Raw genomic sequence first — 12,767 nt, 5'->3', positions numbered from 1 at the left:
AATAAAACCAGTATTTGGCCCTTTAATATCTATCTCCAAATAATAAAAGTCATATGAGGGTTTCACTAAATATTTGGCAAACGTACTGAAACAAGCCAAACAAACTACACAGGACGTAGATTAATTTCCTCCACCAGCATCTGGGTTCAGCATTATAATTAGCAACAGATCTAGTGATACGGCAAACAAAGATGTTTATGTCAAAGAGCTATTTCTTAGAAGAAGAAAAAAAAGACAGAAAAAAAAAAAGGAGGGAAAAAAAAAAGAGAGGGGCTTAAATTAATTGAATACCATGAAATCAGTCCACATTGCTAGCCTGGGTGATATGCAGTTACTGCCAGAGGTGTTTACAGATGACAAAATTTTTAGTTATATTATTCATTTCAGTTTGTGATTGCATAGGCATTACAAAGGCATGGGGGACTTCAATCTGTCTTTACTTTTTTGCCTCCCCTAATGACTGCTTTTCCCAGTTGAAACTTCTTTTGATCTTTTGACACGTGAATCACACTTGTTCACTTGGACTCACTTGGGCTTTGGCTTTAAATCAACTCTGCATGTTGAGTGCACCTCATACAAGTGACAGGCAATGCTTAGAAAAATTGGCATGGAAGATTCCTCAAACAGCCAAAGCAGGCATATCCACAGCCCCATGAAGTCTTTGCATCCGCTGAACTGTCACAGTGGGGCTGTGTGTATGAGGAGAAAAACGTTACTGTTGGTACTTTGGAACATGGAGCTCCCAGCCATTGCCAGGAACCTGAGGCAGGGAAAAAGAATGAATTATTCAGACCTCTGAAGAAGTTTGAATTGAACTCTACTGCTAGAAACAGATACAGATCTATGTGTGGGCTGGAGAAAGGAAACTCTGACCTTCCTGAGATTAGGCAGTCCATGAGTAACAAAAAAAGAACTGCAAAGAGTTAATTTAATGTGGAGGAATTCTCTGAATAAATGGAAAGACTGAATGAAATCACCATCCAAAATGATCAAGAGTAGTCCGAAGACAGATTTGGCAACTGTTCTAGACTGTTTTACCACAAAATGACCTTGGAGATATAGCTGCGTCATACTAATGTTTGAACCTTCAGCTTGTGTGCTAGAGGGCTGTACTCTGCCAGTGGCAAAGGATGCCTTCACTCATTTATAACCTAGACATCATAAAAAGTTCAATATACCAGTGTGATGATAATATATCTGTTGTCTGCACTGCAAACTTCTCAGCTAGCATTCCAGGATTATTTGTCAGGCAGTAATTAGAATGATGCATTTAAAATCTTCTGAAATGGTGCCAGGGAGAGAATTGCTTTCCATTTTGAACAGTGTTAGTGATACAGCTGGAAATGCTGCCTAATGAAAATACTTTTAAACATCTCATGATCTGCATTTAGTCCCAACCTGCCCAAGAAACATAGGCAATCTCTCATGTTCCACTTGCTAGGTTGCAGAAGAATTACTTAACAAGCTGTCAATGCCGATTACAAGTCGAAAAGTCCAGAATTTAATGTCACTGAAATAATGCAAATGTAGTACCAAAGTACCAAACACACAAAATGTTCAGGGGCATTTGTAATTTTGGCTGATTGTCAGGGTAGAACCCCTCCTGCAGGCAGTGTGGCCTCCCAAAACACTCAGTGGATCTGAGCCCTGGTTCTGGATCTAATTTGGAGCAGAACCACACATATGCATGTTGGAAGTGGTTTCAGTTCTTAACCCAGTTTTGTTTCTCTACTTGGCAATACTAGTAAATGGATGGCTCCAAGGGTGAGGATTCCAGTGCTAATCTGTGATACCTGGTGTCAATAGATATTACACATAGACAGGATAAATCCATCTGTAGTCAGTCTTTGGCTCTTGATCTGGAGTTGGCACAGTGTGTAAGTTCTTGAATGTGCCTCCTGCCTGAACAATAGATCTTCCCCAGGGTCATCCTTCCCACTTTTACTTTGGGTTACATGATCTCTACAGTAGCCACAATTGCTTCTGCACTTCTCCCATTTTTTCAGCTCCACAGGGAATCACAGTGAGGGTGACCACTTGTTTTTTCCCTTCAGACTATGGGAAAGAAACAGGGAGCACTATCAGTGCCAAAATTGCTGATAACTGATGAATGAAGGTCCAGTGTCAGTGCTGCTGCCCATTATGCATTAGTTGTCATGCTCCTATCTTAGCAGTGCCTCAGCCTTGCAGGGCACCACCACTCTGGTCTGGCTAGGCTCCCCAGCAAAGCCTCCTGTTGCAGAGCACTGGGCCTTGAGAACTGGAGGCCATCTGAGGGGCAGCTTTATTGACGGTTCTCATAAAAAATGATTTGGGGAGCAAATAAAAACAACTCACATAATTTCTTCCAAGGAAAGAGAGGAAATACAGTCTATCTGTCCGTCTCTCTGTCTATCTCATGGCAGAGCACAGTGGGACCACAACAACATAAGAGGACAGGAGGAAATGGCCTCAAGTTGATCCAGGAGAGGTTTAGATCGGATATTAGGAAAAACTTCTTCACTGAAAAGGTTGTTAAACACTGGCACAGGCTGCCCAGGGAGGTGGTGAAGTCACCATCCTTGGAGATGTTTAAAAGCTGTGTAAATGAGACACTTAGTGACATGGTTTGGTGATGGGCTTGGCAGTGTTAGGTTAGCACTTGATCTCAATAATCTTAAAGGTATTTTCTAAATTAAATGATTCTGCAAGTGGTGACGAGGTTGAATGTGACTAGTCCTTTGATGGCAAGGTTCCGGGTCCCAGTTTCTCCTGCATTGCTTTGAGATCTGTCACATACATCAGCATGGCCTGAGTGTCATCATCACAGCTACTGAACCTCAGAGGCCAGTGTTACCTGCCTGGGTTGAGGTAGGCAGTTCAGATGTATTTCCTCAGAAGCCTGACTAGTAACAGGATCGCTGGCAGCTCAGGATGTTGTTCATCCCTGTGCCCGTAAAGAGATACTCTATGCATTTTCAAGCTGAAAGGGAAAGGGGTCTATTCTTTGCTCTCTTTTCTACGGTGCAAGGTGAGCCCTCTTTTGGCAGTTGGCATGCAACTTCATTCCTTCTGCTTTCTTTTACTCTCATTTTCTCTCTGTAGTGCAAAAATAGTATCAGTAACACATTTATATCCTGCAGGAAAGTTAACATGTGGACAATGTTGCAAAACTCCAGGTGGGAGCTGTGACTGTCGTACAGAAGTGACATATGTAAAAGTTACCAAATATACACAGAAGCTTTGAAGGAGAAAGGTGTGATTTCAGAGAAAATTCTCTCATGCTTCATGAGACAAATGGGAAACCAGGTTGCTTGCTCCTCATGGGAGCTTTCATGTCAGTGGATTACTTATGGTTAGCCCTGAAAATCCTTATGTGAGGTGAAGGACACCTTGGTTATATGTGTCTTCTTGATAGGTACAGATATTGCTGTTTATCTATGTGCATGTGAAGATTAAGATTAGGTCTAGTGGTAGCAAAGGATAAAGCAGAGACTATGGGAGGACAGACATCTCTGGAGACTTTCCATGTTCCCAGTCTGTCAGATGGCTTTGGGCCATCGCCTGGCCTCCAGAACTGCTCCTTCTGGTCTGAGGGCTACTGTGTCCCACCTGTGTGGCTCAACCCTGGCTGCTGCTGAGCCTACTAATCCCTGTAGGGATTAGTAGCCTTCAGTATCTGGTGGTACAATGGATGGGGAGCGGGCAATGCAGAAGTGACATGACACATCATTTCAGTGCACAGGCTTCTTGCTAGCTGTGTAAGTTCTCTTTGCTGGAGAGCTGCTTTGAAGGCAGGGGCAGCTGCATGAGACAACAAGGAACTTGGCTTCCCAGTGTCACCTTCTGCAGCGCTCATGTGGCAGCCAAAAGCCTTCAAATTCTACCCACAACGAGCCTCTTCTCCTTGTCCGTAGCTTTGAGTACATCTCTCAGCAGTACCTTGGTTTGGAGACATGAACTCAGAGGTGTGTTTGCAGCAAGACTCGGCAGCTTATATTTCAGTTCATCTACAAGTTATCTGTGTGCAGAATTACATATGGGAGAGTTGGCTGCTCTGCAGATTGTGAAAATTTATCTATTGTGCCTGAGATGCTCAGTCTTGGCCTGAGGCCCCTAAGGAATGCCATTTCTTTTCCTGGTTACTCAGAAGCCATTACAATGGGGGCTGGACAGACCTGTGTATGACAATTTTCTGATTGACAGTAGTAGCATTTTGGAGTTGGGCTGATGAGAAAATGCAAATGTTTTTGTGAAAAGCATTTTTGTTTGTGTGGAAAACTGAGATTTTAATGCAAGTGATTTATAGAGGCAGAAGATCCTAAATGAGTATGTTTTAAAATTCACAGACAAAGTGCTTCTTTCTAAACCAGAAATATTACCGTATTTGAAGCCAGTGTCCTGTCTATTTCACGGGAACCGTAGCTATATTTCTATTCTCTTCTGTCTGTAAGGTTTGGTAGTTGTTCTACACCTTCTCCTATGTACCACAGCCAGGGAAACATGAAACCTGGGCAGCTAACACATGGAGGAAGACTGGCTATTCAAACTCCAGTACCTATGTAGCACTGCTACCCTGAATGAATGAAAAGTATCCTGTCTCTTTTATTCCACCACCATCCCACTCACCAATTTGGAAAAAATCCGTCTCACTAAAAATCAGAATTTTCTCCAGAAGTGAAGAAAGCAGTAAGTAAGAAGGAAGCAATAATTATACAGAGATAGTTATATAGGTTGTACATCTGTCGGCTTTTGTTCTGTCAGTGGCTCCCTAGTGTCCATCACTCCATTGTCATTCAACAGAGAATCTCTCACTTTCACAAGCTGTGGCAGTGAATTTCAGGCCACAGCAGGAACTCGAGAATCTTCACTGCAGTAGGAACAGGGCCCAGCCCCGGTCTTGTCCTACTCAGCCAGATACTCTCCAAAAATTGTGATCTTTTCAGCACAGATTTTGTCTTCTTTCTGCTCGTTCTGCATATAGACATTGGAGCATAAGCTAGCTCTTAAAATAAAAACCAAAGCAAAGCACTTGACTTCAGAAGAATAGGAGACCCAAAAGGAAAGAAAGAAAAAAAGTAGAAAGAAACGTCCTCTTAGGTAGTGAGTTGAACAGATGCCATGGGTTGTTATAGCAACTTGAGTTCTAAAAATGGGAGAGAATACCCACATGCTGCCACATCTACTAAAGAAGCCACACTGCACATTTCAAAATTCAGGCCCTGACGAAGCACCTATTTCCTATTATTAAAAAAAAAAACCCAACAAACCAAACACCCCAAAAATATTGCATAAGGCATCCTCAGAAAAATCCACATACATTATCCTATGAAACAGAAGAGCTCCTTAAGATGCTTTGAAAGGCTTGTGGTATCATTTGTTTATGATATTTAAAGCAGTGTGTGCATGCCTGCGTGTGATGTGGATTTCAAATTGCAAAAAGAACTTGAAAGTCTTCCAGCAAAAACATAAGTGCTATGACAAAGACTTTGTGGAGGGAATAACTGGCAGCAGCAGATACCAAGGTGACAGTGAGCAGTTGTAACATCAAACCTGAAACATTTACCATTTTTGTGTACTTGTATGAGACATAATGACTCTTCAGACACTGACTGTCTGTGTCAGTGCAAGGAAAAAGCACTAATCAGTAGTAAATCTAAGAGACGAAGCATCAGACAGGTATAATGGAAAGTTTTCATAGCAAAACATAATGTTATATGTGAAAATATGTAAATCAGATTCCATACTCTGGCAAAAGTGAATAGGTGTCTTTTGACTCAGCTGTATCAGGCCTCATACCTGCATACAAAATATTCCTTGGTTTGGGATCTTTATCTGTTCCAATTTTATCTGAGTAACTTGTATAGGACTGTAACAACCTGAGATGCTCCCCTGGAAAAGGCATGGGACTTGAAATGACGTTTGGTTATTATTCTATAATTTTATTTTGGATGGGTTTGTTTGTTTAATTTTTTGTCAGACTATTTGTGCTAAAAGTCATCTATGAATTCATACCTTGGGTAACCTGTCCTCCAGCTGGCTACACATAGCAAAAGCAGAGCAGCTCACAGCACTGTGCAGAGATCAAAGTTAATTCTTAAATAAAGGCCGGCTGCAGGGAAGGAGGCAAAATGAGTGCAGGACTGCCTTTGACACTCAGAGGGTAACATCCAGACAGGCAAGATTTTTTTCTAATAGAAAGACAATAGAAAGTCTGGACACAACCATCATTCTCTGCACTGTGGAGACAGCAGCTCTGCTCCAGGCTGGGTAAGCTGGCTGGTGACCCAAGGTGGCAAGCTTGGGTTGCTTGCATGGGTGTCCTTGCCCCCCAGCTGGTGTGGGGCAGAGCCTAGGAGGCCTAAGGAGCAAGCCTTAGCACATACCCCAACCCCTTATCTCTCTAGCAGGCACATGTCAGTGCAAGAGAGTTTTGAGAGTAGATTAATCAAAGCAAAATATGTAAGTTGCTCAGGTATGCCAGCTCCTATGTTTGTATAGAGACACTCATGAGAGTCTCTATAGGTAGGAGGTTTTGTCTGCACAGAGCCGCTTTGAGAGAGGGGACTGTAATAAGTTTAAAAGGTGAAGTTCCCCTTTTGCCACTCCATTCAACTTCACACTGGTAGCAGAGACCCGTATGTGCCAGCAAGGAAAAAACATTACAAGGATGACAAGACACAACATCAGTGTTTTTCTGTGATTTTTTTTTTCTCCAGTTCCTAATGTTGATATTTTACTATATTGTATTTTATTTTGCTTTTTAATGGATCCCTCAAAGAGCTACAGTCTCACCACACAGACTGCCTCAAGCTCTTTCTGGCCCACTGCAACAGTACAGTTGGGTGATGGAGCTGGCACAAACCACCAAAAGGGTAAATTCTTGTTTGTCTGTAAGAGAAACAGTCAGTGGCTCCTACCCAGGCCTGAAAGTCACTCCTTGATGTCTTTGAACTTTTCTCTCCTAACTTACTTTTTCCTGGAGTTATAAATTTCAGTAGAAGCTAGGTCAGGCTAGCTGTTTTTTTCTGTACTTCCAAACATACTACATCTGGTCAGATTTTTTTCCCTTTAATTTAAGTACATCTGAAAGACATTGCCCAAATATATCTCCAGTAGTAATAATATTTAATGATACATCTTCAGGCAGAGAAGAATATGGAAGCCATTAAACCCAGAGGCAAATATTTTCTAAGTTGTAAGTGTGAGAAAATTGAGTTATAGGTAAAATGTGAATGGTTTTGCAGTCTTCATAGCAGGTGTTAAAACCAATCTGCTAAAATTATTATTTATTTGTCTTAAAAGTGTAACTTTGTACTTTTAAAGCTCTTCTTGAAGGAGTGTAGAGGAATATGTTTTCATCTATGAATAAATTAAGCAAGAATTTCTGGAGATGGAATGTGAAGGAGAGTTAATAGAGTTAGTGAAGGAAGGAGGTTTGGTTTAATACCTTATAATTAAAAAAACACCAACAGGAAAACCAAATTAAGTGTTAGGTTTTTAAATTTTTTTAAAATTTGTTGGTAAATTCCCACCCACTACTGGAGAGCAGTCCATGCTACAAATTCAAGTACAGATCTAGCATTGATATGTTGTGGAATAGCTATTAGATTTAATTCTGAGAAGTTTGAGTCAAAATAAACTTTAAGAGATATTTCCCCCAGCAAACTGTCACTAGTGTCACTAGGGCCTGAGCAGCAGCACTGCCCTCTGTGGCATGAGAGTCCTCATAGCCAACTGTAAATGCTCTGGCAGTGGAGATCTAAGCAGTACCAGGTGGGGAGCTTAACATTTGCATATCAAGAAATGTTTCTGAGATGGACAAAATGGACACCAATCAAAGTTCCATTCCAGGAAAAATAAAGGCACTTATGCAAAGGCAAATACCTGCTCAGCCTGATGAAACCTTGAGGATTTTTTATGAACTATCCATAGTTTCCCTCAAGATTTCCTTCAGACAGTGTCATTGAGTCTGAGGAAGAATGTGGGAAGGAGGGTTTATCCGCTTAGCAACCAGAGAGGTCCAGACTCCCATTTCACCTCCAGCAGAGGCAAGAAGATTTAATTATTGAGCTTCAACTAGAAAATCTGATGCAATCTTCATTCTTTTGTTGAGTGGTGGAGTAGGGAAGGAATAAAAGACCAGATTTTGTCCTTGAGCTTACTAAAAACCCTTCTGAGCCTTCTTTGAAAATAATTCCTGGCACAGTCAGCTTTAAACCTAAGTTTGACTTTTTTTTTTTTTCCTTTCCTTGTACCAAACATGATTAGAACATAGTATGGATTAATTGCTCTGCCAAATGTCATTCCTATAAATCAAATCTGTTTTCTGACATATGAGTGAATGTCTGAATACTCCAAAGCCATTAAAAATATCTGCATAATTTTAAAACCTGCTAAATGTTGTTGTTTCCTCTCTCTCTCTCTCTTTTCATTCAGTATGGTACAGTATGGTATTTTACTCTGATGATGATAAGTTGAATGGCAAGTTTCAGTCAAATCCTTTTCTTTTCTTTCTTTTTTTTTTTTCCTTCAATCCAATCCTAAAATCTTGACAATGGCACTTACAGTGGAAATGCCACCAACTGGAAATTTACACAGGGACAAAACTTGGCATCCCTAATCAGCTCTTCTTTAGACATAACTTGTGGGATCTCTGCCCCCATTCTCTCTGCAGGAACTGGTGTTATCCTGCTACTAAAGTATTCATATGTCAGTGCCCAGGGTGTATAATATTGTGCAGGACAAAGTCTCCAGCACTTGTCCTGCTAGACTGTGCTAGACCTGCTAGAAGCAATTGCCTGTGGTAGTAATAACTACCCTCCACCATCCAATTAGCTGTATCATGCAACTAGAGCTGGTGAAAAATTGCAAGTTTTTTTGTTGTTGTTGTTGGTAAAGGCTGATTCAACAGATCAAAAAAAAAATTTGTGAGACTTCATAATTTCTGCCAGTTCTTGAAAGGGACTAGCTCCTTGCATGACTGCCCTCCTCTTGAGACCCATCAATTCTTTGGCAAGGCTCTGAGGAGTAAGGTTTGCAGGTGGCTCTGTCTATTCACCCTGGCTTGGGGATACTGTCAGCCTGGAGTAACTATGTCTGTGTGGCAAACTGAAAAATTCATTTGGGATCCCTTAAAATTAAATTTATTTTAGCCTTTTTTTCCCCCGTATTTCCTCTCCTGGAGTGGAAACACTGGTACAATCATCTTCTGACAGCTCTTGTCTTGATTTAGATGAGGCATTTTTATAATCTTTTACCAGAGAAAATTTGGTTTGCCATTACACATTTGTCTCTTGGTGCTCAAGTGCCTGGACAGAAACACAAGTTTCTTTGGCCTCAGCCTGGTCCAGAGCCCACCAGCATCCATGAAGGACTCTCCTTGCTCAACTGGATTTGTGAGCAGGTGCCAGGGGAGCAAGTGTACTCAGGAACCTGACAGCTTTTCAGGTTTCCCTCTCACACCTGTAGTTGCATTCTTTTGCCACAAAGGCAGCCAAGAAAAGGTCTCAAACCATTTCAGGAAGAGGCCAGTTCAGTAAAGAAAAAGGTTTTGTTTTTTCTCACAGCAGAAACTACTTGGGCTCTCTTGACCCCTGCTGGTGTTTTCTCCATCAAGGCAAATGTTACTTCTGCTTTATGCCACCAGGTCATCTGTGGGGAACTGGGGCAGCAGTGGCCCTCAGGGAGAAGGACCACCCATCCTCTGTGTACAAGGGAGCACAATCCAACAGCACTTAAACCTGACTCCACAAGCTTGGTGTACTGGGTGGATTGCCTTTTACTCTTTGTAACAAGTTATTTCTTTGAACTTGTACAACTTGAAGTAGTACAATGGGAGACTGTGTTCCTCAACTTTGGAATTGACTAAACCCTAAGTCCATTGACACCAAGATCTAAACAAAAGGGGTAGAGAAGCAGAGATGTCTGAGAGAGCAAGTAATTTTTTGTGTCCACTAATGCTGTAAGACAGAGTGAGAGTCTAAATAGTCCTTTAATGGCAAACATAAGCATATCTCCTTCTTGTCAGTGGTGGGTTCTACCTTTGAAGATCTACTTCTGCTGGTTTTAAACCTAAGAAGAGAACAAAGTTATTTCTTCCAGTTAAATCTAGCTTCATGAAAACTGTCTGGAGTAATTAAAGCAGTGCAAGATAGTGTGATCCAGCAAAGGGCAGTGGGTCGTGGTAGTGGAACTGGTTTTGTATCATCATTGAGCTTGGGCTAGAGGTCTTACCTTTCTTTTCTGTTCCTATATCTTGATTTGTCTAATCTGAGAATTTAGACTGTGAACTCTGTAGCTGAAATTGTTCTGTACTACATAAAACACATGTATATACAGTTTCTGGGATAATAAGAACAAGACTGTTTCTACGAAATATATATGAGAGGACCCACTGATTTTGAGAGCTTCTGGTGAAAAATGCTTATGTGAGTGCAAAAGTACAAAATGAGGGTATTATACTATTTCCATATGGGTGATCTAAAACATTTGGGTCTGGGCTTCTGAAGCTAGTACACCAGAGTTCATGTCACAGGCAGATGAAAGAGGCAGAGGCTACAGTAACCCATTTAGAATCTGTCTGTTGCTGAGTGAACCTCACTGGGTTAGGTCTCTCCTTCCATCTCTAAGCTGCTCCCAGGATGCTGAGGAGGATATGCTGGGGGCTGTCATCCCACCATTCCACTTTTTGGCCTAGGTAATGGCCAATAAAAATGCTGCTAGATATTCTTGTCTCAGATATAACATATATTTGCAACCTGAATTTGAGCTCAAAGAGGTGAGTGATTTGCTTGGAAATCACAAGAAAAACCACATCCAAAATTGGACATGCTGAATCAGTCTTCTTCCCAGCCTGTCCTCCAGATAAATCCTGGGATACAGCTTAGCCTGAAGCCTCCACTAGCACAAGCAAACACCTCCTGGGTGTTAAAGGTAGAAAGCCTTTTTGCACACAACTGTTCTTCCTTCACTTGTCCTGCCCTATGGAGCCAGACAAGACAACAGAAGTCTGGAGAAAGGCTTTACTAGCATCAGCTGTCAATTCCACCTGCATTTATAACCCAGCAATGTATTTTCTTCATTATCATACTTTGTTTCATAAAGCATATTCTTCCCACATCTTTACAGCTCAAATTCCTAGCAATAGCATGGGAAGCCAAAGCAAGTAGAATAACTTTTTAACTAAAATGCCTCTTTTTGTTCAAGGATGGAGTTTTATACAAGCAAAGATGATTAACACAGAATTTAATGTTTTTATTAACTTTATGTCTCAAACTGAAAAGTATTGTTATTCTATAACTTGCTTCTAGCATCTTCAATCATAACCGAAGGTAAATTTGAACTTGAAACAAGAGCAAATGTTTTCACCACCCCACTCTGCATAACCAGCACTTTGAACAGATATGAAAGAAAAAAAACTTGATCAGAATGCAGTCATATCAACCTGCATGTCTAGTGTTATGTGTGTGGTCTAGACAACTACTCATGGAAAATGCCAAGAATGTACTACTCAGGTGAGAAGGAGAATGCAAACAAACTATGGGTGCATCCAGATTTCTAAAAGTTTGCATACACACAAAAATAGAGTTAGTAAAATTATGGTTATACTTAGTTTGATAAAGCATGTCACCTTTTCTGCCTGAAGTGAACCCTCCTCACAGTGCAGGGTTTTGCCACACCAAGATGCCCAGAATACTCTGCTGCTTATCATTTTAGCACCTGTGAACTTTTAAATTTTCTGCTAATGGGGTGCTTAAGCCTGATGGGAAGCAGCAGAGGAGCAGTCTGTTTGGATCATACCACAGCAATGTCCATTTTTCTTCCTGAGGTACTTTACCTTAGTCTGGAAATTATTTCAGTTTTGATTGGTTTGTTTGTGTGTATTTATGTATTTGTTGTATATTCTTGATTGCACTAGTGCTCCTTTGAGAAAGAGATGAACCTTGAGTTCTTTTGTGCTCAGGATGAGGTTAGAAAATCTGTAAGGCTGCATTGTATTAGAGGAGAAACTGCAAGCTAGGTGTTACACGTGTATGATGTGAAAAGGAATCTTTTTGTAGCAAAAGAGAGGTGGTGATTTTGATGTAAGGCTGGTTCATTTCATATGGCAAGAGGTTTAAGTCCTGTGTGGAGTAGATGCAAGTTGAGTTTCATGCTGTCTCTTTAGAGCCTCTCTTCTGAGAGTCTGCAGAGAGATGAAACCATGTATGGACCAGAAAAGCTGTGCACAAGATATCTGGTTTGTCCTTTGCCAGAGTTAGATTTACTTCTTCTGTCTGGGTGCTGCAGGCAAGTGAAGCAGAAAAAAAGCTTTTGTGTGCTGGGTGTAGAGCAGCTGTTGGTGTTATTCTATTTATTTTCAAGCTATCTAGCAGTAACTTGCCTGAGATAGATGCTCTACTGGGATATGGGAACCCTTTTGAGGCTCACAAAAACATGTGTTTCAGGGAGTTTCTACGTGATGCCCATCTTTTTGGCTTTCCTCTCCCCAAAAGTTACAGGTACGGACAAGGAAGTGTTGTGCTCTAATGGCTGAACGCAGCTGAGGGACAGATGTAATTTAAATTTCTCAACAAAGTACTGAATATAAGGGGGGGGCATGGAAAGACCTGGTAGAGACAGAGCAATCTTGCTACTCTCTGCCAGCAGGTCTTCAGAGCTCCTGGGCATGCTGCTGTTAGCATGTTATGGCTATGTGAAAACAAGAGTATACTTATTTCCTCTGTCAAGGTGGCGCAGAACTGTGTTTTGAGAAGCCTGAGAAGTGTATTGATGATCAGTGCTTT

This window comes from Colius striatus, chromosome 9 (genome assembly GCF_028858725.1).
Source record: "Colius striatus isolate bColStr4 chromosome 9, bColStr4.1.hap1, whole genome shotgun sequence".
NCBI lineage: Eukaryota > Metazoa > Chordata > Aves > Coliiformes > Coliidae > Colius > Colius striatus.
This window is presented reverse-complemented; position numbering follows the sequence as displayed.